Source organism: Arvicola amphibius, chromosome 2, assembly GCF_903992535.2.
Source record: "Arvicola amphibius chromosome 2, mArvAmp1.2, whole genome shotgun sequence".
In the NCBI taxonomy this organism is placed as follows: Eukaryota; Metazoa; Chordata; class Mammalia; order Rodentia; family Cricetidae; genus Arvicola; species Arvicola amphibius.
Genome location: NC_052048.2, coordinates 182,218,904 through 182,243,641, shown reverse-complemented (window position 1 = coordinate 182,243,641; position 24,738 = coordinate 182,218,904). Strand labels below are relative to the sequence as shown.

Sequence of the window (24,738 nt, the reverse complement as noted above, 5' to 3'; positions counted from 1 at the left end):
TGAGCTCAGGGCTTTGCACCAGGCAGGTACTTTACCACTCAGCTATGTCTCCAGGCTTCAGTAATGATTTTTCACTTGAGACAAGGTCTCACAGCGCTATGTCCAAATGGGTGATTGCTTTTAATTTTTTAAGTTCTTTTTTTTTCTGGCAATTTCATATGTGTATACATAGGTTTGGGTCATTTTCATCACCGCCCCCCCCCCCCCCATTAACCTCTTTCATCTCTCCACTACACTAACTGAAACCCTGTCTGGTTCCCCTTTTTTGGGGGGTAATTATTTTTGAGAAAAGACAACTCTCATTATGTAAACCTGGCTGGCTTTGAACATCTGTAAGGCCAGGCTGGCTTTGAATTCTTAGAACACACAGAAATCCATCTGCTTCTGCTTCCTGAGTGCAGAGATTAAAGGTGTGAACTACAAATTCAAGACCACCCTGAGTTACATAAGGAGCCACTGTATAAAATTAAAAAAAAACCTTATTTGTTCGTTTCACTATTTTGTTTATCTAGTGTAGAATTATAATATATATAATACACAGTATATATACACTAATGATCTTATTTTAAAAATATATGTGCCACCTGTATGAAATATTTAGACATTTAAGTACCTGAAGATGAATGCAAATGATTTTCCAAGCTTTTCAGTTAATCATTTTATATGAGTTTGTAACTTCAAATTCAGTTAAGTATGAGTTTATTACTAATTTTTCACTAAAATTATTGACCCTAACCAGGTGGTAGTGGCGCATACCTTTAATCTCAGCACTTGGGAGGCATTGGCAGGCGAATCTCTGTGAGTTTGAGGTCAGCCTGATCTACATAATGAGTTCTAGGACAGCTGGAACTGCTGCACAGAGAAATCTTGTCTCGAAAAATCAAAAACCAAACCAAACCAAACCAAAACAAAAACCAAAAACTAAACAACAACAACAACAACAACAAAAAAAAAACCCACAAAAACTATTAACTCTAGCTTGAGTGAAAATGGAACCATAGAAAAATTATTTTAAAAAATGAAATGAGGGCTTCTCACTAAAATTTCCGATTTTTATTTCAATTTCTTTCCTTACTCTGCCCTTTTCTGTTTTAAATCCTTCCTCTCACCTTTTGCTTTCAGGCCTCAAGTGTGCCAGACCCTGCGCTACCACTGTGGTATATTCACAGTCGCATTCTTTATATTTCAATCCTCGATTTGAGAATTCGTTTCCTTTCGCTTCTCCAAACCCCAGCACGTGCACACACGCTGGAATGGGAACTGGAGATCTGTGCTTTGCTCACTGTTGTATGTTCCCAGCATATGGCACAGGGCTGGGTACCAAGGAGGAGCTCAGTATTTGTACGAATGGGTGAAGAATATACAGGCAATAAACAGAATCGACTGCCCCGGGAGCGCCACCTACAACAGAGTTCTAGGAGGCAACCAGGTAAGTGCTGTACATTGACCGATTTTGCTATTTAGGATTTCTTGGTGCTGGAACCGGCTGCGGTTGGTTTACGTTCTTTGGGACGTGTTTATTTGTGCAGTTTGCGAACCTGACGCACACAGCTGTGCATGCTGGACTCGCAGCCCACAGGAGTGTGCAGTAAAGTCCGCATACTGTTCCGCATCAGCAACACACGCTGCTCAGACGGCACGAATTCTCTTGGGAAATAGGCATCTGGCAATTCAGGGTATTTCTTCACTGGCGATTTTGCCGTGAGGATGAGATCAATCCTGCTGGTGGCAGGAGGCGCAAAGACCGGGAAACGAACGCTCACTTTTCCAAACAGTACCAAGTCCTAACTCTAGGATCAAATCCCGCGCTCTTGCAATCCTCAACCTGATTCTACCTCCACGACGCCCCCGTAGGATACCTAACTATGGAGGGCGGGGCAGATAAGACACGTCCCTGCTCCCTCCAAATCAGTTAAGTTTCGTAGAGCTTTGGTTTCCTACATTTCAGCAAACATTAATGAAAACCGCCGACCACATGACACACTAGCAACACACGCCGCCAGAGGAGGAAGCAAAACAAGAAGAAAGCCGGCGCTCCAGGAGCCACGTGAGGTACGAGCTCCCGACTGCCCTCTCCACGGATGACTTCAATTCCCGGCCTGCCCCGGGGCGCTTGCTCTCCGAGGACTACAACTCCCAGGGTGCAGCGGCTCAGTCCTCCGCAACCTCCCACTCGGTTGCCTGCCGCTAGTCCCGCCCTTCACCCGCCCCTCCCAGCCGGATCGGCATGCGCCTGCGCACCGGAGACCGGAGGAGTCTTACCCTAATGTAAGATGGTGGCCCGTCTAGCTGTGGAACCCACCGAAAGCTGAGAGTCTCTCTCTCTCTCTCTCTTAGCCGTAAAGGTCGGACTCACTGAAGCAGTCAGGCCCGGTTCTGAAGAGTTTTTTCGCCGACTCTGGTTCACTGGTCTCCTGTGAGGACGCGGCAGCGCGTGGAGTCGGCTGAGGGAAAAGCGAGGCAAGACAGGCGGGTGAGTGTCTGCGGGGCTGGGCTTAGGGGAAACCCGGGGCTGACCGGCTACGAGAGAGCGGAGGCTTCGCTGGGACTGTGCAGGCCGCACCCCCCTTTCTCCCCACCCCCCGCCTCGCCTTCACCCTCCTCCTGCTCCGGCTGCCTCCTCCTCCTCCTCCTCTTCCTCCCTCTCCCCTCTACGCCACAGCAGTTACCACCAGGAAAAGGCAGCCGGGCTGGAGGCAGCGCGGCGGCGGGCGCCGGCTCTCCTTCGAGAATTTCTTCAATTGAGGAGCCGAGAGGGCTTCTCATCGCCAGCTATTCCCGCATTTTTCTGGCAACTGTGTCCTTAGGTCTCGGTCCTCCTTGGTTCCCCAGCCCCCTATCCCCTCTGACGTCCTTTCCAACTGGCCCTGCTCTCTCAAGCCAGAACCATCCTTCTACTCTGACCGGTGCTTCTGCTTATTGCCCACCCGTCCTGCTTGGTGCTTGGGTTTTTTCTTTTTCTTTTCTCTCTCTCTCTCTCTTTTTTTTTGCCCCTTTCCACTGATGTCGCCCAGGATCTAGGCTCTGCCCCCCGCTCTAGTGCGTGCAGTCAGCCCCAGTCTGTCTGCCAGACCCGAGCTGATTCCGACGTGCCGTCTTTTAGTCACATCTGTCATATAAAGCCACCCCGTGAGTATCGAAATTGTGTTGCCGCTCCGTTGCTCCGTGTAACCCACCTGTTTCTCAACCTTCTTGCGAAGAGTCGATTCCTTCCCTCTCTCCTGTCCAGAGAGCTTTTCCACACACACTTCCAGAAGAGGGGGGATGCCCCTTGTTGTCCCTTGAAAAGTAAAGGAAGTTGGGAAGTGAATGACGTGAGGTAGGATACTGTTAGGGTTAAGAGAGAAGATTTTTCTGCAGGCTACTCAGGAGAGAAATGTTTTGCATTGTGCGATCTTTCTGCTGTTCCTTCGCTCTGTTGGACCATTTTTTTTTTTTTTTACCCTTTTTATTTTTGGCCTTCTCCATGCCACCCAGCCTTCTCCTGAATTGCCTTTCCTCAGGACACTTGATGTGGACGCTGATTATACCCGTGAAGAACAGCTTAGCATTTCAAAACAGGATGAGTCTGGCACACACACACACATAGAATTCCTCCGAACACTGCATGCAAATACAACTGGTATTTTGATTATATGCGGGTAGCGGATTCCTTTTGAGAATAGGTTATTACCTACGTTATATTGATGTTTAGGTTAATTGATAACATCTATTTGTGATTTGGGTGGAGATTTCCTCTCTGGCTAAGTGTAAATTGACTTTTTTTTTCTCTTAATGTGGGAAGTTCCCTCTTTTGACATTTCTAGGATAGGTGTTATCTTTCTAAGTTGTATATATTGAGTTTGTATGCAAGCAAGAAGTTGATATTTTGGGGGGTAAACTTAAATTCCTTATTTTTTTCCATAGAAAAGAAGTCATAAAGCTGTGCACATATAGTAGCACTTAGCTGTTATCTCCTATAGTAAGAATAAGAACTGCAAGAGCTAGGGTGACTTATAGTCACCGCAAAATTGAGATGTTTAGTTTGTATAAAGAGAAGCCAGAGCCTTTGCTATAATACACCACGGTGAAAGAAGAATTACCAGAAAAACAAATAGGATTATGTAGGTCAGAGACACACATGTCATGTTTCAACATAACATATTGTGTTCTTAATATATATGTAGCTAGGTGGTGGTGGCATACACCTTTAATCCCACACCTGGGAGGCAGAGACGGGAATCTCTGAGTTCAAGACCAGCTTGGTCTACAGAGCAAGTTCCAGGACAGGGCTACACAGAGAAACCCTGTCTTGAAAGACAATGCTTGTTTTGCTTTGTTTTATTTTGTTTTGTATGTGTACATACATAGTATGTGAAAGTAAAGTCACAGTAACAGTCTCATGCAGTTTGTCTCTTACTGGAAAAAAAACAGTAATACTTTACATGTAAATACAAATACGGTTCCTCTAGACACTTTTGGATATTACTGGGTTATTGTAAGTTTTACATATTTTACCTATACAATTTTGAGTATTCTTGCATTTGGTGTTACATTCTGTTATTGTGAAAAAGTCTTTAAAAAATGTAAACAATGGTTAGAAAAGCTGCTCATAAAGCTTGCTTTGCTTCTTTCTGTTTTTCGTTTTCCTTTCCTTTTCTTTCCTTTCCTTTTCTTTTCTTTTTTTTTTTTTCCAGACAAGGTTTCTCTGTGTAGTTTTGGAAGCTGTCCTGGCACTAGCTCTTGTAGACCAGGCTGGCCTCGAACTCACAGAGATCCGCCTGCCTCTGCCTCCCGAGTGCTGGGATTGCAGGCGAGTGCCATCACTGCCTGGCTTCTTTTTCTTTTTTTTTTACTTCCTTAAATCAGGGTTTTTATGTAGCTCTGACTGGCCTGGAACAAACACTGGAGATCAGGCTGGCCTTGAACTTGTAGAGATCTGCCTGCCTTTGCCTTCTGAGTGCTAGGAGTGCCCTCCTGAGTCTGGCTAAAGCTCTTTTTACTTTTAGCTACCTAAGCCCTTATTTGGCAAGACTGAATAAATCTCTATTTTTCTGAGACTTGGAAGCAATTTATATTGCAGAACTTGAAGGGTTTTGTTTTTTTTGTTTTTTTTTTAAGAAATAACTTTCATTTAGTTTATCAATAACTTGTCTTCAACTCCAAGTAAAAAATAGATGCTGGTAGAAAGCTTGCCACTTTGAACAATCTTGTCTAGATACTCTTGGCAGTCATACTTGGCTGAATGTAAGCAGTTTGTTCTAAGGAGAGGACTCTTTGACTGATAGAAGGGGTGATTGAGTTTTTAATACATCTTCTCTTGTAAAAGTATTTGGCTCACTAAATATCTTGTTTTTTTTCCTCTCCTCTGGGGTTATTAAATTCTTACTTCTAGCCTTTTGAAATAAAAGTGAATTTATTGGAATCTTTAGAATGTCTAGAGAAGATGTAAAAGTTCTTTGGCACATTGATAGGAAATAAACTGAATTTTATAAATGTTTTTGTGTAGATTTGTGACATTTTCAACATGGCAGCTTCATACTTAATGATTTCCTTTGATAATTTGGAATTCTTTCTGCCAAGTTAAATAATTGAAGTCTTCAAATGAATTGTTTGTGTAAGATTTTTAACATGAGTTACTTAAAGTTGACTTACCATATAATTTCCCAGAAAGTTGCATAGACAAACCTTTAATTTGATTATGATGAGAGACACAGACAAACAGCAAAGTATAAAATAAAATTGTTTTGTAACATTTGTCAACTTCATTTAAATGGAAATGCTAGAGATAACTTGCAACCCATTAATTTGGTTTTGTTCTGAAACAAGGTCTTAATTCTGTAGCTCAGATTATCCTGGACTGTGTAGCATAAGCTGCCTTGAAACACAGGACCATTCGTGCTCCAGCTTCTTTAGGCTGGATTGCAGGTGTGAGCTACCATACAACCAGTCCTGGATAACTCAGGAAAAGATAGAAGGTGTTGCCAAAGGATGAGTTAGCATCAGGGGAGTTTTACATTTATTTTGTGGTTCTAGGCTGGAACATGGAGGCTCCTGAATGCTCGACAGTAGTTTTCAGGGAGTTTTATTGTAAAAAGGATTTTGTCTTAAGAGAATGAAAGAGAGTTCATTTAAGCAGTTTGGTTTTTAGAAGCTTTTCTTTTTTCTTTCCGTACTCTTTGTTTTAAAATGAAGATACACTCTTCATTTTAATGATTTTTTTTAAAAAAATATGACTGCAAGTAATAAATACTGTTTTTGTAGAATGTGTGATAGGTTATAAATTTGCGAAAGCTTCAATCTCTGCTGAAAATTTAAATAGTTCTGTCACTACCTCTAATATTTCCTTGACTTTTTGGCAAGGAAGTTATAGTGAACTAAGTTGGTTTTGAAACAAAAACAGTAGGGAAATAGGTTACAGAGGTTTTTGCTGTTCTAGAAACAGAATAACTAGAATGTACTACATACATTTCCCAAAGGATTTCTTAATCTAAATGGAACTTGTAAATGGTTTTCATCCCACAGGAATAGGATGTATCGGATAAAACTTCGTAACACATTCTAACATTTTATAAACTGTATATTCCCTTAGAGTTATTGGGAAACGTCTACAAATACCCATTCTTGAAAAGAAAGTTATGGTAATCCTAGTAACTTAAAGATTTAATGTATTTTTTTCTCAAAAGTTGAGACTACATGAATTATGATAGCATAATATACTTCTTTGATCACGTTGTGGGTATTTACACATTTTACTTCAAAATTTTAATCTCATTTTATAGACTTGAAAATTTTTTTTTTAAAGGCAGGATTTCTCTGTGTAACAGCTCTGACTGTCCTGGAACTCCCTTTGTAGACCAGGCTGGCCTGGAATGCACAGTGATCCTCCTGAGTGCTGGGATTAAAGGCTTTTGCCGCCATGCCCAGCTAATTTCGTAGAGTTCTTTAGTTAAAAGACTGTGTAGTAAAATACAACTTTTTCAAATGTAGTGATGTAGTGAGTTCTCCACATCATTCTTATAGAATTAAAAAATAATGGCTGTCTGTGTGTGACTGTATGTTCACACAGATCCATGTGTGTCTCTTTGTGTGTGACTGTATGTTCACACAGATCCATGTGTGTCTCTCTGTGTGTGACTGTGTGTTCACACAGATTCATGTGTGTCTCTGTGTGTGACTGTATGTTCACACAGATTCATGTGTGTCTCTGTGTGTGTGACTGTGTGTTCACACAGATTGTGTGTGTCTCTCTGTGTGTGACTGTATGTTCACACAGATTCATGTGTGTCTCTCTGTGCGTGACTGTGTTCACACAGATTCATATGTGTCTCTCTCGTGTGTGACTGTATGTTCGCACAGATCCATGTGTGCGCACAGAGAGCAACTTCAGGTGGCAGCTTTAGGAATGGGGACAGAGGTTCTCATTGACTTGAAATGCACCAATTAGGCTAGATGGGCTCTCCTTGAAAGCATAGGGTTCCCTAGTCTTTGTCTAGCCAGGCCTGACGTTTCAAGTGCATTCCATGCCCAGTGAGTTTGGAGGATAGAACTCAGATCCTCAAACTTGTAGAACAAAAGCCATGTAAGCCATCCTCTCCCCCCCTGGTTCTTTAAGTTTTGTGGGTTTTTTGTTTATTTGTTTGTTTGATTGGTTTGGTGTCCTGACACCCTCCACCTCCTGAGCCCAAAGTTATTAATGGGCGATTTCAACATTTTTTGGCCCCTGACATTTTTGTTTTGTTTAGTTTTTCCATGCTAAGGAACACATTTCTGGCCTTGTCTATATGAAGCAAGTATATTACTACTTAGCTACATCTTTGTTGTAATTTATTTGCATGGTTTTATGTTGTCAGAAGAGGAAAGCCTAAAATAAAGATGTATGAGTTTAAGGCAATCTGAAATGATTTTTTTATCTCAGTATATTTGTGAGGATGGCTTCTTTATTATTAAGCTGTTTATATAGAAAAATTCTCCTCTTTTAAGCTTTAATTGCATTAAACGATAGGTAGATGATGTATTGTTACTAGGGTAAGCCTTGCTATTTGAATAGCATGTGTGTTAGATATCACTTCAGAAACTTACTGTGTGGTATGGTTACTAAAAAAAACCCTCATCTCTTAAGAAGTTAAGCAGTTAATGGAATAGAATTAGGAATCTAAATGATCAAATTGAATGTTTGCAAAACCAGTGTGTAAAAATAAAGGTCAAATACCTTTTGTCCCAGCATTTGGGAAACAGAGGCAGGCAGAGCTGAGTTTGAGGCCAGTCTGGTCTACATAGTGAGTTCCAGGACAGCCGGAGCTACACAGTGAGACCCTGGCTCAAAAAAAACAGAACAAAATAACAAACAAAAGGGTATAGGTGGGGAAAAACCCCCAAACCAAGCTTAAAACCCAACGTAATTGGGGAAAAAAAAACATTACTTAAAAATAGTAGTTTTTATATTACTGCTTGTAGAAGGGATTAGCAAATGATGTAGAAAAAGCAGTGGTTGAATCTGAATGGTAGCTATCTAATGACATTGCCAAGGGGTGGACTATTTCCTTAACAGTAACAGATACCTTGTCATTAAGCCAAGTATCTGGAAATTCTTAAGCATGTTTTTCTGTCTCTCAATAAGATGTTATTTTCATATAATTAAGGAACCTATTTAATTCATTCCCTGTTTGGGCATCAGATGTCTTTAGATTGTGAATTTACTGACTTGACATTGGCTGACTTAGGTTATTGAACCTTGGTTGTAGCAGCTTTTTCTCTATTTTAAAAAACTAAAATTAGTTTGCTGCTTTCCATATTTCACTTGACTTTTTTCTGTTTTTTTTTTTTTAAATTTTCAGCAATTGTTTGTACCACTTGCAGATGCCAAAATTGAATAAAAGTGTGTAATATAGACAGTATTGCTTTGGTGGTAGGATTAATTTTACTTTTCATGGAGATTTCTTATATTTTGATGACATATATTTCTCCAGTTTACTTTTAATAACTTGAAGAAAAGAATATAGATGCTGCAAACTCCCTGTCAGATTGGATCTTTGTAGAAACCTTTCTTTTATTGTCATTGGAGTTCTAGATATTTGTTGGATAAATAAGTTAATTACCATCTAGGCCTGGTAGTGCAGGTCAGACACCATCATCATGAATTCAAGGCGCGCGCCTGTGCTGCTAGTATAGACCTGTAATGTCAATACTTAAGAGACTGACTTGGGCTTCCATAGTGATACCCTGTTTCAAAAAACCAAAGCAAACCTTTTGTTTGTTTTTGAGGTGCTAGTGATCCATAACATGAGTAACCCCCTGGAAAAAAGGTATTATAATGTATTTTGTGTGTATTATTTCAAGTGAAATTAAGATGGTATTTTATTATTATTTAATGGAAGGTGGGGATCTAAGATTTGAATTTAGAGCTTATATGTGCTAGGAAAGCATTCTTTTTTTTGATATTTATTGAGCTCTACATTTTTCTCTGCTCCCATCCCTGCCTCTCCCCTCCTCCATTCAATCCTCTCTCAGGTCCCCAGTTTACTCAGGAGAAACTTGTCTTTTTATACTTTCTACTTCTCATGTAGATTATATCAATGTAAGTCTCTCTTAGTGTCCACATTGTTGTCTAAATTCTCTGGGATTGTGGTTTGTAGGCTGGCTTTCTTTGCTTTATATTTAAAAACCACCTATGAGTGAGTACATGTGATAATTGTCTTTCTGTGTCTGGGTTACCACACTCAAAATAATGTTTTCTAGTTCCATCCATTTTCCTGCAAAATTTAAGCTGTCATTTTTTTTCTGTTGTGTACCACTCCATTGTGTAAATGTACCACATTTGCCGGGCGGTGGTGGCGCACGCCTTTAATCCCAGCACTTGGGAGGCAGAGGCAGGCGGATCTCTGTGAGTTCGAGACCAGCCTGGTTTACAAGAGCTAGTTCCAGGACAGGCTCCAAAGCCACAGAGAAACTCTGTCTCGAAAAACCAAAAAAATAAAAATAAAATAAATGTACCACATTTTTCTTATCCATTCTTTGATCGAGGGGCATTGTTTCTAGGTTCTGGCTATGACAAACAAAGCTGCTATGAACATAGTTGAGCACATGTCCTTGTGGCACGATTGAGCATCCTTTGGATGGATACACACACACACACACACACACACACACACACCCAAAAGTGGTATTATGGGGTCTTGAGGAAGGTTGTTTGCTAATTTTCTGAGAAATCGCCACACTGACATTCAAAGGGGTTGTACCAGCTTGCTTCCCACCAGCAATGCAGAAGTGTTCCCTTTTCCCCACAACCTCTCCAGCATAAGTTGTCATCAGTGTTTTTGATCTTGGCCATTCTTACAGGTGTAAGATGAAATCTCAGAGTTGTTTTGATTTTCATTTCTCTGATGACTAAGGATGTTGAACATTTCCTTAAGTGTCTTTCAGTCATTTTAGATTCCTCTGTTCAGAGTTCTCTGTTTAGGTCTGTACTCCATTTTTTTTATTGGGTTATGTGATCTTTTAGTGTCCAATTTCTTGAGTTCTTTGTATATTTTGGAGATCAGACCTCTGATGTGGGATTAATGTAGGAAAGCATTCTAACCAGATCAAATTCTCTTTAAAAAAAAAAAAAAAAAAAAGAATCCATGTGGTGCTTAATCCTAGCTCTCGGGAGGCAGAGACAGGTGGATCTCTGAGTTCAAGGCCATCTTGATCTATATGACGAGTTCCAAGACAGCCAGGAAACAGGTTATACAGAGAAACCCTGTCTTGAAAAACCAAGAGAAAACCAAAAACAAAAACTTCGTGAAAAAAATTCATCAAATAGGAAGTAATTATGAACTGTGATGTGGCTGTCACTGAGCCTCAAAGATGAGCGCTCACAGTCAGTTTGGTTTCGTCTCTACCCCACTCACTTTACCTTTTCTCCTAATACTCTTGACACTGCACCACTTGGATGAAAATCCTAATCACCACATTATTTCTTTTGTACTAGAACTCTTTTGACATAATCAAATACTTTGAATTTTAATCAGATCATGCAGTCATCTTTTTAAGTAGTTGAGTGCATATTATGGACCCACATGCTGGATAGTGACAGTTTGCATTTATCTTGACAAGAATACTTTATAATAACCAGGACTGTTCGAGCAGTGTTCAAGCAGTGTATATAACACATTAAGTTGAGTCCATTGTCTTCACATCAGAGCTGTAGGAGTGAGGCTTCATGAAGAAAGTGGGACTTAAATAAAGAATATGAACTCAGTGTATCTTCAGAGCATCTCCAGAAGAACATTCCATACATTCCATGTGGGTGATGAAAGCATGAGCAAACACTTTGTGAGGAGGATGTAAGAAGTCTGATTTTTCTGGAAGAAAGTGTTAATTTGGATTGTAGCAGATTATTTTGTGTCAGTAGAGTTGGTTTATGAAGTATATGTTTAGAATCGGTTGAATTTAGTCTACAAAGAGGGTAGGGACCTCCCACCCCCAAAAGTAAGGGTCAGGAGTTACATGGTGGTATTTTTTAGGAGAATAATTTGGGGTTAACGATTTAATTTTGTTTGAAATATTAAAGACCAGTGGGGAAGCTGTTCTGAGAAACATTAAAGAATGGAGGTGGAATGGCCTTTTTTTAAAAAAGATTTATCTTTATTCGTACATGTGTGTGTCTGTGTGTAGATTTTAAGTGTGTATGGGACCCAGAAAAGGGGGTTGGAGCTCTGGGAGCTGCAGTTACAGGTGGTCATGCGTCTTGATGTAGGTATTGGGAACTGAGTTCAGGTCCTCTGCAAGGGCAACATGCCTGGTTGAAAGGTAAGCCATCCCTCCTGTCCCAGAGTCTCTTTTCTTCCTTAAGCCCCAACACATCATGTTTACATTAGAACACAGGACTAAGGAAATATGTTGTTCTTGTCTTTTTTTTTTTTTTTTTTTTTTTTTTTTCCGAGACAGAGTTTCTCTGTAGCTTTTTAGAGCCTGTCCTGGAACTAGCTCTTGTAGACCAGGCTGGCCTTGAACTCACAGAGCTCCGCCTGCCTCTGCCTCCCGAGTGCTGGGATTAAAGGCCTGTGCCACCACTGCCCGGCTTGTTCTTGTCTTTTATAATAAAGTGAAATTTTTTTTTACAAGGTCATTCCCTTATCTGCTGCTAGTAGTCTTATGTTTTCTAGGCTGGGGTGCAGCCCAAGTCATCGTTGTTTTGTTTTTTTTTAAAATTAATTTGCCAGGTGGTATTGGCGCACGCCTTTAATCCCAGGACTGGGGAGACAGAGGCAGACGGATCTCTGTGAGTTTGAGGTCAGCCTGGCTTACAAAGGCTAGTTCCGGGACAGGCTCCAAAGCTACAGAGAAGCACTGTCTCGAAAAACCAAAAAAAAAAAATTATTTATTTTGTATACAAGGTTCTGCCTACATGTAAGCCTGCAGGCCAGAAGAGAACACTAGGTCTCATCTGGGACTTGAACTCAAGACCTTTGGAAGAGCAGTGCTCTTAACTGCTGAGCTGCAATCCCCTCAAGTCATCTTTTTGCCTCACCTTTCTGAGTAACTGGGACTATAGGCCAACATTATTGTGGCTAATATAGAAGCAGTTTTTCAGTAAGGAAGTGATACATGATTACACAAATAACCTAAAAAAGAAATTCAGTTTTTTAAAACAATTTTAGATATTTATTCACTGGGTAATAGTGAGGAAAACATGAAACATTAAGATAGTAAAAAGTAAAGCATCTTTCTTTTTCTTTTTTTTTTTTTTTTTGACAGTCTCGCTTTGTAGAGCTACAAAGTATGCTGAATTTAGAATGATCCTTCTACCCATGTCTCTTATGGTGTTGGGGCTACAAGTATGTGCCACAGTGCCTGACCACTTTTTACAGTGAATTTTATTTTATCTGCTTCTGTGTGTTTATTAGTATAGATAAGTTATGAGACTGCTTATATTGAATAAGTACACTCAGGAAATATTGTTAGGTATCTTTAAAGTTTAATGATGGCTTGATGAGGCAGAAAGAATGGCAGAAAATTCTGATTAATAAGGACATTAAATATTGAAAACTCGAGCTTCTCTTAAGGATGAATAGGATTTTTTTCTTTTCTTTTTGAGACAAGGTTTCTCTGTGTAGCTTTGGTGCCACCTGTCCTGGAACTAACTTGTAGATCAGGCTGGCCTCGAACTCACAGAGATCCATCTGCTTCTGCCTCCCCAGTCCTGGGATTAAAGGTGTGTGCTACCATCACCTGGCTTGAATGAATAGGATTTTAAGGTCAGCGTGACAGAGTATAAGGACATTGTGAAATGAAAATTTATTTTTTGATTTACTCTGATATGCTTGGTTTTACAAAAGTACTCTTGGAGGCTGAGGAGATGGCCTGGTTGATAAAATGCCATATAAGCATTAGGACCTTAGTTTGGATCTCTAGCACCTACTTGAAAAAACAAACAAACAACCCCCCCCCCCCAAAAAAAAAACAGCTGAGTATGTTGGGCCCTTGTAATTCCAGCTTAGGCAGAGAAAGGAGTTCTCTGAGTCCCTGAGCTTTACATTCAGTGATAAAGCGTGTCTCAGTGGGTAAGTCAGAGAGTGACTGAAGAAGATGCCAGTGTCCATCTATGACTTCCACATGTACATGCTCAAACATGTGCACATATACATGAACACAGGCCAGTGCTGCATACAGATTTTAAAAAATCTGGTTAAACATAAACCATGTTTGTTTTGGTGTGTGTGCGTGTGTGTTTATGTGTATGTGTTGTTGCTGTTCTGAGACCCTTGAAAATATTTAGTTTGTTGACCTTCATTAAATCAACTTTCTTCAACTATTGTATATTTCTAGACAGCATGCTTCATTTTGTTAAGGCAATTTTCACATTTTAAAGTTCTTTCCCCTCCCCTCCTCTGTGTGTCTTGCCATGCTCATGCTAGCAAGTACTATACTATTGAGTGTATCCCCTGTTCTTTGCATCTTTTCCCCCCTTCCTTTCTGGAGACAGTATCTTATGTAGCTTAAGCTAGCCTGAAAGTCACTTTGTTTTTGTTTGTTTGTTTGTTTTCTGAGCAAGGTTTCCCTGTGTAACAGTCCTGGCTGTCCTGGAACTAGCTCTTGTAGACTAGGCTGGCCTCAAACTCACAGGGATTCGCCTGCTTTGCCTCCCTAGTGCTGGAATTAAAGGTGTGTGCCCCTGCCCTACTTTGAATTTTTTTAAGTCCTTTATTTATTTATTGTGTACTTGTGTGAGCATGTGCATTCCATGGGGTGCATTTGGAGTTTAGAGAACAGCTTTTAGGAATTCTTTCCCTCTACAATTTGAATTCTAGAGGTCAAACTTAATGGCATAAGGTTTGGTAGCAAGTCCCTTACCTACTGAACCTTCTTGCCAGCCTCTGGAAAGCTACTTGTAGCAGAGGATAACCCTTGAACTTCTAATCTTCCTGCCTCCTCCCAAGTATTGGGATTAAGGTGTGTGCCACTATGCCCAACTCATGTTTTTTAAGTTTTATGTCTTTACTTACTTTTATTGTATTAATGTTTTGTCTTACATGTATGTCTATTCACTAAGTGTGTACCTGGTCCCTGTAGAGGTCAGAATAGGGTATCAGATGCTCTGGAACAGAAGTTACAGGTGACTGTGGTCCACTGTATAGTTGGGAATTGAACCCCAGTCCTCTACATGAGCAGCCAGTACTCTTAACTGCCGAGTCATCTCTCCAGAGCCTTTACTTTGTGTTTTAAAGTGTGTGTATACATGGGATTCTTTTAACTTTCTGAATGGTAGATGAATAATAAATATATTTACTTTTACTTTTTGATTACTTCAGTATCTGAAATATTCTTATGTTGTATTTAACTTACAAATCTCAAAGTTTCTCACAATCAAGGCTAAAACTCTCTGAAGCCCAAAGTGCTTAGAATTTTAAATTTACACTTTTATCAGTCATTTTTTCCTTGCTTATAAAAGATCTACCTAATGCTATGGGTGTTGTGGCATTTGTGTAATATTAATAACAATAAAAACCAAGATGTAATGTACATTATTGAGAAATACAAGTTGATTACCCCTAACTTCAAATTCCAAAATGTTCCCAACTGAAACTGGAACATTAACCTGATAACCATAGTGGGAAGTTCCATACTTCCCTCACATGAGAAACCACAGTCAAATGGCAGATAAGATATACTGAGACTAAAAGTTTTTCTTAGAATATCAAGTCTTTAAGTTTAAAGGTTTATATGAAATAAAATGACTTTCATGTTTATAGTTATGTACTGATCTTAATTTTTTACCTGTCTCATTTTATACACACACATACTCTAGGATCTCCCTCAATCTTAACTCTGAAGCCCTCCTTCAAGCATTTCAGGGACGTGCAGCCTATCATCTGCTTGACCCGCCTCTGCCCTCGGAGGCCGTCATTTTTGTGTTGTGTGAGCGCTAGCTGTCTTGTCGTTGTTTTCAGTTGTTTTGTGCTACAGGATCTTGCTATATAGCCCAGGCTGACGTCAGACATGCTTCTTCAGTCTCTGTGGTGCTGGAACTATAGGCATGTGCTACCATGTCTAGCTGGCAGAGCTATTTTGACTTTTTAAAATCTATTTATCTAGTTATAGTTGTTAAACACAAAACACCGTTTGCCTTCTTTTTGTGAATTTTTTTAAAGCATGTTTTCTTTTTAATGTGTTAATGTTACATTTTAAGATTGAATTTGTGCAGGAGAACCTTTTGTGTGTCTCTGTGTTTGTATGTGTGAATGTATACCACATGTGGGAGTGTCTGCACAGGCCAAAGAGGACATTGGATGGCTTAGAGCTGGAGTTATAGGTGGTTGTGTGATACTTGGCATGTGTGTTGGAAGTCAAACTTGGGTACTCTGAGACTGACTAGGAAGTACTCTTAGCCACTTTCCCATGTCTCCAACTCCATGACTTACCTATTAATTTCAAGCATATAGAGAACATTGCTACACCCAGGCATTTTGCAAGATAAGTTATTTTAGGGGAAACCTTTGTCTGTTAAAAAAATTGTCTCACATTAGCAATGAAGACTTAGACATTATTTTTTCTTATTTGTAATTTCAAGGCAACAAGAGGATTATTATTGTGTTCTTTTCTTCTTCTTTTTCTTTTTGGTACTGGGGATTCCTTACATTGACTGAAGTGTACTGCCAGTGAGCTACATCCCCAACCCTATTCTTTTCTTTTTATATTACTGAGTCTAGAGCTAGGAGTGGTAAGTCATGCTTGTTATAATCCAGCCATCAGGAGGCAGAGGCAGGAGGAATGTCACAAACTTGAGGCCAGCCTGATCTGAGTTTCAAGCCTATAGAGTGAGACCTTGCTTAAAATTTTTTTTTTTTTAAAACTTGGAATGCAGATCTGGAGAGATGGCTCAGTGGATAAAAACATTTCCTGCTCTTCCAGAGGAGCTACTAGGTTCTCAGCACCTGCATCAGATGGGTTACAACTGCCTGTAACTTCTCAATACCCCCTCCCCCAAACACACACACACACACACACACACACACACACACACACACACACATTTATAAATATAAGCAAAGTTTATAAATAAGTAAAAACAAAATGTTAAAAAAATTTTAAAACCTTGTCATGATACTAAGGAAAATACTGTTTTTTAAGTTTTTGAGATAAAGGACTAACTTACTTGAATTTTTTTTTTTTGTTTTTTTTTTTGTTTTTTTTTTTTGTTTTGAAGCAAGGTTATCATTATCTAGCTCTGGCTAGCTTGGAATTTACTATGTAGTTTAGGGTCTTGAACTCACACAGATCCACCTGCCTCTGCTTCCCCAGCGCTGGAAATAGGTATGTACCACCATGCCCAGTCTTAGATGTTGTATGGTTGTTTGCCTATCTGACATTTTTATATACTGTGTGTATGCTGGTGCCTGCAGAGGTTAGAATAGGTACCAGATTCCTTGAGACTGGCGTTGCAGGTAGTTATGAGCTGCCCTGTGGGTACTGAGAATTGAACTTGTGTCTTCTGGAAGAACAACTAGTGTTCTTAACTGCTGAGCCTTTTCTAGTCCTGAGAAAATTACTTAATAGTTGAATATTATATTCAGCTAGTCTGTAGTTTTCAATGTGAGTCCTTTGAACTCTTTGCTTTTATTCATTGTTTTATCAGCTACATGCTGTATTGATGGAATCAGACAGTGTGAATCTTGGCTCTACCACTTAAAGTCACTTCCTGACCTAGGACAGTTACTTTACTGAGTCTCAGTTTTATCATTCATAAAAGACCTAGGGTTATTTTTTTACAATAAATGAGTTAATTTATTAAAATGGTGTTCAGTATATAGTAAGCTCTGTATAAAGGTTTGTTGTTAGAATACATTTGAATCAAGAAACTTTCAGTTTTGAAGTTGTCTTTGTATTCAGTACACTTTTTTTGTCTAGGAGCTGGACATATGTTTTCAGTAGTTACTTGACAAAATGGAAAGACAGGCAATGTGTTTGAAGAATAATCATAGGACTGGCTTGCTAGAATTCTTTGGAATCAGGGAGAAAACAAAAAAACTGATTAGACAAGATAGAAAATGATTATTAAGTGTTTTGAACTAAGGCAGTGATATATAGTTGTGGCTGATAGAAGAAATCATTCTTTTTGCTGATGGAGTTTTTAAGTCAGGAGTGTATAAAATATTATTCATTGGAAAGGTTTGTTTTGTTTTCTTTGTTCAATTCTGAAGATTGAACCATGGTAGACAAGTATTCTACCACTGAACCACCACCCCAGTCCTACAAGTCCATTTTAATGTCCTTGTGGTGCAGAATTACTTTACTTTGTATGGACAGAGGCTATTTTTTCCTTTGTTCACTGATATATCAAGAGATCTAAATAGAATCTGATAGTAAGCCCTCAATTTCTATCAGATAAATAACCTTAAGAGATACTGAGGGCTGGTGAGGTCGTCAGGCTTGTTATGTAAGGAGGTTAAGGCAAGGAAGCTAGGGACTTAAAGGCCGGTCTAGCTATATAGCAAGTTCCTGGGCCAACCTGGCCTATGTAGTGAGAATTCTAACAAAAAGAAAGAAAGAGAGAAAGAGAAAGAGAGAAAGAAGAAAGAGAGAAAGAGAGAAAAGAAAAGAAAATGAGATAAAGAGGTGCAATTTTAAGGGCTCCTGTCTTTCCGAGGTATTGGTAAAAAAAGTTGGAGAGGTATAAGGAAGATGGAGGGGTTGAAATCTTGGGTAGAAAAGGAAGAGATTAATGTTCCATGGGTTACTCCCATGAGAGAAATCGAACATATGAATAGGAAGATCCAGAATACTGTTACTGTAGAGAACCAGTAAAGTTTCAAGAAAGAAGAAATTTGGCAAAGTCCAGAGGAGTACACTGGGAATGGAAATATAAATTGTCAGGAAGTTAAGGAGGTAGTTAATGGAGACTGTTGTAATGATATTCAGTCATGAAAATGGTAAGAAAGCAAAGTAGAATAGTATTCATACTTATTTTCTATGTACCTGAAGAATTTCTATTCTTTGGAGAAGAGAAACATGATGTCCTTAGGTTTCTTAGTACAAAAGGTGGTTTCATAGTACACACGCTGGTCCAGTGCCCTGCTCCTTGTTAATGCGTTCTTGGGGGAAATTTGCTTAATCTCTTTGTGTCTTGTTTTTCCATTTTTACAAAGGAGGTAGGCTGTCGCTGGGTAAAGTCACTTGCTGCTGCTAAGCTTGATCCTTGGAGCCTATGTGGAGTCCATGTGGTGAAAGGAGAGAATGGGTCTTTGCAAGTTGAACTCTGGCTCCACATGTGCCCCATGTCATCCATCCATCCATTCTACAAATAAATAAACGTGTATTTTTTAAGAAGGAGCACCTAGGGGCTGGAGAGATGTGGTTAAGAGCACTTGTTGCTCTTACAGAGGACCTGGGTTTGGCTCTTTGCATCTATGTGGGTGGTTCACAACTGTCTGTAACTCCAGTTTTTTTTTTTAACCTCCTTGTGTACCAGATACACATATGCAGGCAAAATAGTCATAGCATAAAAAAAAAAATCAAATCTAGAAAAACCATTTTTTTCTTTTGGCTTGGTTTTTTTAAGACAGCGTTTCTTTGTGTAGCCCTGACTGGAACTTACTTTGTAGGCCAGGCTGGCCTCGACTTCACAAAGATCCGCCTTCTCTGCCTTCCGAGTGCTGGTATTAAAGGCATGTGCTACCACTGCCTGGCTTAAAAAAAAAAAAGATTTTAAAAAAATATTTAAAACACTGTGTGGTGTATGCTACACATTTAGTTAGTAGCTATTGTTATCATGCACTGTTGAGGACGTTAAGGCAATAAAGAATCAGGGATAAGGCCTAGAGCCTGGTTTTGGGCTGTTGTCTATGCCTGGAAGACACTTTCAGTCCATCTGTCCTTCCTTCCTTCCTTCCTTCCTTCCTTCCTTCCTTCCTTCCTTCCTTCCTTCCTTCCTTCCCTCCCTCCCTCCCTCCCTCCCTCCCTTCCTCCCTTCCTTCCTTCTTTTCTTCCTTTTTTTCCCCCAAGACATGGTTTTCCTATGTACCCCTTACTGTACAAGAAGTTTCTCTGTTGACCAGGCCTTGAACTCAGAGATGCACCTGTCTCTGCCTCCTGAATTCTTGGATTAAAGGTGTGTGCCAACTGCCCAGCTTTACTTAAAAAAATACTTAGTATTTTTATTTATTTTGTTTTTATGTGTGTGAAGGTGCCTATGGAGACCATGAGGGGGTTGGATCTTCTGGAGCTAAAGTTACATACAGGGGTCATGAGCTGCCCAGTGTAGGTGCTGAGAACTGAACTTGGGTGCTTTGCAAGGGCAGTATGCACTCTTAAGAGCTGAGCCATCTTTCTAGCCCTATCCAGAAGAGTTTTGATGAAGACATTTAAAACTAAAAGTTTCAGAGTTTATTCTTTCCCCATCTTAATACTAAAACCAAGGATGCTGACTCCTGAGCTCAGATATATTTTATTTATTTTTATTTTATTTTATTTTTTTTTCTGAGACAGGGTTTCTCTGTAGCTTTGGAGCCTGTCCTGGAACTAGCTCTGTCCAGGCTGGCTGCCTCTGCCTCCCGAGTGCTGGGATTAAAGGCGTATGCCACCACTGCCCAGCTTCAGATGTATTAGAAAAAAAATTTTTTTGGGTGATGCCATTCCCCGACTAGGATCCTGGACTGTGTAAATGGAACTGGGGAGCTGAGTAGCTTGTATACATTCCTCTTCTAACCAGGAGCAGACGAAAGTGTGACCTGCTGTTTCAAGCTTTTGCAGTCTTGACTACCCTACCATAAGGGTCTACATTAAACTGTGAGTTTAAGCAAACCCTTCCTCCCTTAGTTACTTTGGTCAGGGCGTTCTATCACAGCAATAGGAAAAGACTGTGAGACATTGCACCACTGTTCTAACTGGAGTCCTTCTGATAGGCATGTAAATTTGCAATCCCTCATAGCTAAAGATACTGAAATATCTTGTTTTGTTTAGTTTGGAAGTCTGGCTTCTCACTCAGTCTAGCCTTGAATTCATAATCCTTTCTACCTCCAAAGTGCTAGAATTATAGGCATGTTCCACAAACCAAGGAGACAGTTTCCTGTATACTTACTGGCCTTTTGCCTATTTGTTTTTTGCCCATTTTCCAATTGGATTGACTTTTTCTTGTTGAGTTTTGAGCATTCTTTGTATACTTTAGATATAAGTTTGTTAAAAATTTAATTTGCAAGCTGAGTGTGACTCACACCTGTAATCCTTGTACTCAGGAGACTGAGGTAAAAAGATAGTTGCAAGTTTGAGGCCAGCCTGGGCTATAGTGAGTTCCAAATCACCTAGACTACAGAGTGAGAGACTCTGTATCACACACAAAAAAGTAGTTTACAAATATTTTGCCCCAGTTTCTAATACCATTTCATTCTCTTTAGTGTTATTTACAGAGCACATGCGTATTTATTTATTTTGTTATTTTGAGGCAGGGTCTCACCATGTAGGCCTGGATGTTCTGTAACTCACTATATAGAATAGACGGGGCTGTCCTTGAGCTCCCCCTGCCTCTGCCTCCCGAGTGCTGGAATTGAAATTGTTAGCTACCACACCCAGCAAAAGTTTTGATGAGGCGCTTTTGTAGATATGACTTTTGTGTTCTCCAAGTACCCTTTGTCTAATGCTGAGTTCTGAAAAAATTTTAAGATAAAGGGGGTTTGGAAGGCTAGGGGTGGAGATGTATTTATTTCTGTGTAGTAGTAAGAAGGGTGGTGGTGTTTTGAGATAGTCTCACAGTCTTTCTGCTTCAGCTTCCTAAGTATTATAGTCATATATCACCACACTTTTTGGGGGGGAGTGGTTTTGAGACCAGGTGTCTCTGTAGCTTTGGAGCCTTCACCGCCATACTTTATGTTTAAATGTGTGTCCATTTCAAGTTGACTGAATTTGCGAGTAGTAAGCGTTCACATCCCAGCATCATTTGTTATAAAGACTTTCTTTCCAGCCGGGCGGTGGTGGCGCACACCTTTAATCCCAGCACTCGGGAGGCAGAGGCAGGCGGATCTCTGTGAGTTCGAGGCCAGCCTGATCTACAAGAGCTGGTTCCAGGACAGGTTCCAAAGCTACAGAGAGACCCTGTCTCAAAAAGAAAAGTGGGGCAGGGGACACTTTCTTTCCTCCATTGAATGCTTGTATAAAATTGTGTAAAAATCAGGTAAGCATATTTGAGCAAACTTTTTTTTTCTGGGGTTTCTCCTCTTCCATCAGTCTGTACATCTCTTTCCCTAGTATTGCAGTGTGTTATAAATCTTAACATTGGGAAGAGTAAGTCTTCCCATTAGACTGTTTTTATAAAACTGCCATAGGTATCCTAGGACTTTCCCCTCCTGTATAAATTCTGTAAGCCCAGTTGTATCTGCAAAAGCTTTTTGCTTTTGTTTTCATTTTCTTCTAGGAATTGTATTATTCCTGTAGGTTTGGGGGTGATTGGGTTTCTTTACTGTGTTAGGTCTTCCAATCAGTAAGCATGGTAATGCTCTTGAATTACTTAAATCTTTTACTTCTTTTATCAGCATAAGTTTATAGCTAGGACCTCACAGGTACTGGGCAAGCACTCTACCATTGAGCCAAATCTGAAAGCTTTTCTCTTTCTTTCTTTCTTTCTTTCTTTCTTTCTTTCTTTCTTTCTTTCTTTCTTTCTTTCTTTTCTTTTTTTTTCTTTCTTTTCTTTCTTTTCTTTTCTTTCTTTTCTTTCTTTCTTTCTTTCTTTTCAAGATAGGCTCTGATAGGATGTGCAGACTGGCCTCAAACTGGTGATCAAGTTCCTCAACTTTCCCAAGTAGCTAGGACTGCAGGCTGGTTGTCTGTTGCTTTGACAAAATTACTGACTTTAGGAAGGAAAAATAATTTTAGCTTACAACTTGAGGTGATATAGTTGAAGATACAGAGAGGGCATGGTAGCAGGAGCATGATGTGGCTGGTTATATTGTGTTCAGTTAGAAAACAAAGTGATGAATGCTGGCACTCAATTTGCTTTTCTTCTTCTTTTTTTTTTTATTAAGTTGGAGATCTTAACCCATGGATGCTGCTCACATGCAGGATTGGTCTTTCTTGGGAACACCATCATAGATACATCAGGGTTTCTCTGTGTAACAGTTCTGACCGTCCTGGAACTCACTCCATAGTCAGGCTGGTCTTAAACTCACAGAGATTCTCCTGCCTCTGTCTCCTGAGTGCTGGGATTAAAGGTGTGTGCCTCTGCCACCACCACTGAGCGAGCCCAGGGTCTTTGTACTTGCCAGGCAAGTGCTGCATTACTAATTTATATGCCCAGACCTGGATAATTGCCTTTCCTCGTTTGTTTGTTTGTTTATCCATCCATTCATTCATTCATTTGGTGTTGTGGGAGACAGGGTCTCACTATATAACCTTGACTGGCCTGAAATTTGCTGTGTAGACCAGGCTGGTTTCAAACTCATAGAGATCCACCTGCCTCTGTCTCCTGGGTACTGGGATTAAAGGAATGCACTTCCACACCTGGCATGAACTACATATTAAGCATTTTGTTGGGAAATAAATGAGAAAAATCTGTGTCCCTAAGAGGAATGCTTTGTGCAGTAATTCTCGTAGTGTAAAACAACAGACACCATAGCCACAATTGGGAGTATTGTTGAAATTCAGAAAACCGGGAAGTCAAAGAATGTGAGCAGGATTAATTTGTTTAGAGTTGTGAAAGATATTACTTGCATGAGTGGTAAAGAAAGTTTAAACGAACCCAAGGAACACATCTACACAGGAGGACTACAGAGGCAAAGTGAACATGTACGGCCAGCAGTGAGAGTGAGGGTGTTTTCTGAGCCAATAGGATTAGGCAGTATAAGAAGAACACTTTCCTAAAACTGCAGGAAAGAATTGAAATTTGAGCAAAATTAAGTACTAGTTTAAAGGCCCCTCCCATTTATTATTTTTATGTGTGTGGGTGTTTTGCCTATGTCCATGCATTATCTGTGTATCCTAGAACTAGAATTTAAAGGGTTTTTTTTTTGTTGTTGTTGTTGTTTTGTTTGTTTTTTTGTATTTTAAGACGAGGTTTTTCTGTGTAACAGCCTGTCCTGGAATTCACTCTGTAGGCCTGGTTTGTGTCAAACTCACAGGGATCCACCTGCCTCTGCTGGGATTAAAGGTGTGTACCACCACTGCCCTGCAAAGGTTCTTAATCTAACAGTGACTTGAATGTAGTTTAAAGCGTTGGCACTACCTAAGAATTTATTAGAAATACAAAATTCTGGGGACTGGAGAGATAGCTTAGAGGTTAAGAGCATTGCCTGCTCTTCCAAAGGTCTTGAGTTCAATTCCCAGTCAACCACATGGTGGCTCACAACCATCTGTAATGGGGTCTGGTGCCCTCTTCTGGCCTGCAGGCATACACACAGACAGAATATTGTATATATAATAAATAAATAAATAAATAAAAAAGAAAGAAATACAAAATTCTATAGTCATAGTGAATTAGAATCAGCATTTTTGACAAAATATTTAAGCAATTAATATGTATGATATTACATATGTGTTTGATAAGCTTTCATTTGAAGAAAATTAGACAAATGTACAATACATGAATTCTAGAGCAGAGAAATCATAAGAGTCAATGCAGATTGCTTTAGGTCCTCTGTTAGTAATCCAGTTCAAATGGAGACCGAAACAGATTTCTTGAAGAAATGAAGTCAGTAGGATGTAATGACCCGATGTAGAGAGTGGTGGTGAATGCTGAAGCAAAGATTGTGACGCTAGACAACAGAAAAGTGGGTGGGCCATTGACAGAAAATCAAGCCTGGGTGGTATAAAGAGCCAAGATTCTTTATTCTTAAACTCCTAGAACTTTTTGTCACAGAGAATCAGCATAACAACAATTCTGGAGAAAAATCTCAAAAAAGAAATGAAAAATATTCTTATAATACAAAACCCCTAAAATAAATATCTGCTTATTATTTTCATATTATCTTGATTTTTTTAAGAAAAAGAATGTTAACTTGTTTTTAGATAACTCTTAGTAGTTTGAAGACAGTTCTTATACTAACATTTATTATATAAATATCTTTTATATTTCTTCATAATTTATTTTGAAAGAAATTTTCCCATTATAAAATCTATCAATCTCAAGCTAATTCAAACATTTAAGATTATTACAATGCTTACATGTTAGATTGTTTGACTTTGTTAGATTAAATTGTTTGACTTTACTGAGAATGTAGATTGCTGTAGTTTTGTTTAATACTCTGGTACTGCCCAAACTAAAAGTTTTTACGTATTTGCATATTCTTGATGAAA

General features: G+C 39.5%; 1 protein-coding gene across 6 annotated transcripts in view; it reads left to right on the top strand.

Annotated features, from left to right (window-relative positions):
• The first annotated feature begins 2,254 nt into the window (after positions 1–2,254).
• The window catches only part of Cnot4 (CCR4-NOT transcription complex subunit 4), a 107,371-nt gene continuing 84,887 nt past the window's right edge, over positions 2,255–24,738 (top strand). For all 6 annotated transcript variants that reach the window (XM_038317935.1, XM_038317933.1, XM_038317934.1 and 3 more), the window contains exon 1: positions 2,255–2,473. The gene's annotated coding sequence lies outside the window, so the exon portion shown is untranslated. The remainder of the gene's footprint in view (positions 2,474–24,738) is intronic.